Source organism: Alosa pseudoharengus, unplaced genomic scaffold, assembly GCF_046254945.1.
Source record: "Alosa pseudoharengus isolate Yale_2024_CS ecotype anadromous, Long Island Sound unplaced genomic scaffold, YU_APseudo_1.1 YU_APseudo_1.1_scf_24, whole genome shotgun sequence".
Taxonomy (NCBI): Eukaryota; Metazoa; Chordata; class Actinopteri; order Clupeiformes; family Clupeidae; genus Alosa; species Alosa pseudoharengus.
The window spans coordinates 724,674-727,623 of record NW_027468689.1 but is presented as its reverse complement, the minus strand read 5'-3'; the positions used below and the strand labels follow the sequence as shown (position 1 = coordinate 727,623).

Sequence of the window (2,950 nt, the reverse complement as noted above, 5' to 3'; positions counted from 1 at the left end):
GGCCAAGCAAGATATGTGCCAGAAATGGAAAATGCCTTAAGTGATTGATCTGAAACTTTATAAAATATTGGATAGCATTATTGTGATGATATTCACAAGCGTAATTCACAGGCCTAGCATAGCGCCACCATCTGGCCAAGCAGGAAATGTGCCAGAAATGCTCAATGCTTTGAATAAATGGTCTGAAACTTCTCAGGTTAATAGATATTATGATTATGATGATATCCAGACACCCAATGGGCCTGTCTGCCATAGCGCCACCACCTGGTCAAGCAGGAAATGTGCCAGAAATGGACAATGCCTTAAGTGATTGATCTGAAAGTTTATTAAATATTGGATATCATTATTGTGATGATATTCACATGCGTAATTCACAGGCCTAGCATAGCGCCACCATCTGGCCAAGCAGATAGTGTGCCAGAAATGCTCAATGCTTTGAATAAATGGTCTGAAACTTCTCAGGTTAATAGATATTATGATTATGATGATATCCAGACACCCAATGGGCCTGCATGGCATAGCGCCACCACCTGGTCAAGCAGGATATGTGCCAGAAAATAAAATACGAAAACAAATAGCACACGCATAAAATATGTACATTTCACAGATGCACCACGTCGGTGCTTTGTTGGATTCCGACATGTCACGGTTTGCGGCCCGCAGGTGCTCGGGCCCGCCATTGCCGCTTGCGGCTATATTTATTATTATTATTGTTATTCCACTTTTTTGCTTTCCTGTTTTTGAGGTGGTTAACATGGTCGAAACCTCTTGAAATTTGGCACACACGTCAGGTGTCATGCATCGCAGTTAGGTACAAGAGCTTGACCCCGGGCGTGGCCCAGGGACTCGCTAGCGCCTCCTTAGGTGACTGATCTCGTGGTTGGCAAATATTTTGAGGTGGTTAACATAATCGAAAACGCATGAAATTTAGCACACACATCAAGTGGTACAGTGAATAGACAGGGATAAAAGCTTGGCACCGGGCGTTGCCCAGGAACTCCATAGCGCCCCCTTACGTCACAGTGACTTGTGGTTGGCATATAGTTTTAGATACACACACCAAATTTGGTGGGTGTATGTAACTCCCAAAAACAAACAACTTTTGTATTAACATGCCATTAGCCACGCCCACAGGAAGTGAGGTAATTGAGATTTTGTGCGTTGTGGACATGATCAATTTTAACGTACTCCTCCTAGACGGTTGATCCGATTCATGTCAAAGTTGGTATACATGATGCCGAGATGTTCCTGATTATAAATTGTGAAGTTTTTTTCCGATATGTTGTAATTTGACGAAATGGCGAAATTATTAATTTTAATACCCTTCCACATAAACAATAAATGTGTCATAATTCACCATGCATGGCTTGAAATGTTTTAAATTTCACAGGTCATTGAAGACCATGTTAATGATAATATTCACATGCCCATAATGCATGTTTGGCATAGCGCCACCAACTGGCAACAGAAAGAATGACAATTATACTAATGTCACATGATCAATTTGAACATACTCCTCCTAGACGGTTTGCCAGATTAATTTGAAATTTTGCAAACATTATGCCAAGATGTCGCTGATGTTAATTTGTGAATGGATTTTGGAATGTTGTAATATATTTGATATGATTTTAATATCATACCACATAAACAGGAAATGTGTCATAAATCACAGTGCATTGAATGAATGGTGTGAAACTTCTCAGGTTAATAGATATCAAGATTATGATGATATCCAGACACCCAATGGGCCTGCCTGTCATAGCGCCACCACCTGGCCAAGCAGGAAATGTGCCAGAAATGGACAATGCCTTAAGTGATTGATCTGAAACTTTATAAAATATTGGATATCATTATTGTGATGATATTCACATGCGTAATTCACAGGCCTAGCATAGCGCCACCTTCTGGCCAAGCAGGAAATTTGCCAGAAATGCTCTATGCTTTGAATAAATGGTCTGAAACTTTTCAGGTTAATAGATATTATGATTATGATGATATCTAGATACCCAATGGGCCTGCCTGGCATAGCGCCACCACCTGGTCAAGCAGTAAATGTGCCAGAAATGGACAATGCTTTAAGTGATTGATCTGAAAGTTTACAAACATTTTGGATATCATTACTGTTATGATATTCACATGTGTAATTTTCATACCTAACATAGCGCCACCATCTGGCCAACCAAAAAGTGTATCAGAAATGTTCTTTGCTTAAAATGAATGGTCTGCAATTTCTCAGGTAAATATGTATTATGATTATGATGACACCCAATGGGCCTGCCTTGCAATACGTCCCCACCTGGCCAAGCGAGTAAATGTGGCAGAAAATAAAATACAAAAGCAAATAGCCCACGCATCAAATATGTACATTTCACACACGCACCACGTCGGGGCTTTGTTGGATTCCGACATGTCACGGGTTGCGGCCCGCAGGTGCTCGGGCCCGCCATTGCCGCTTGCGGCTATATTTATTTTTGTATTGCTATCATAGGCTACTTGGCTCTCATCCGGCTTATATATCAGTTAAAGAAAGCAAATGGCAGTTTCTTGCATGGGAACTTGTCAATTTTAAGCACACACATTTGTTCTCAACCACTATGTTCGGGAGGTAAATAATTTCACATTTGTCATGCTAGAAGCTGCCTACTCTTCAATGTTTGAATGATTTGTTAATCACAAACAAGTAACTAATTAAATCACAAACAAGCCAATCTAATTAAAGGTTATCTTCCTAGTTCAATTTTATTAAAATTCTCAATTGATTCTGTGATCTAATATTATAGTTTTACACATTTTAGTGTAAATTTGTTGAGTTTGATATACTTTCTCTTTCTCCCCACAGGCCTTTATGTGGCAGTGCAAAGAGTGCAAGACCGGAGTGTCATCAAGGTCTCATTTATTGAAGTATTACAGGTTAGCACATGGTCACTTTGGTCACAGACACCCATGCCAT

The 2,950-nt window shown here is 40.0% G+C and overlaps 1 long non-coding RNA gene across 1 annotated transcript in view; it reads left to right on the top strand.

Annotated features, from left to right (window-relative positions):
• Positions 1–2,474: 2,474 nt before the first annotated feature.
• The window catches only part of LOC143141766 (uncharacterized), a 1,071-nt gene continuing 595 nt past the window's right edge, over positions 2,475–2,950 (top strand). The window contains exon 1 of the long non-coding RNA XR_012990795.1: positions 2,475–2,910. This is a non-coding gene — a long non-coding RNA (uncharacterized LOC143141766). The remainder of the gene's footprint in view (positions 2,911–2,950) is intronic.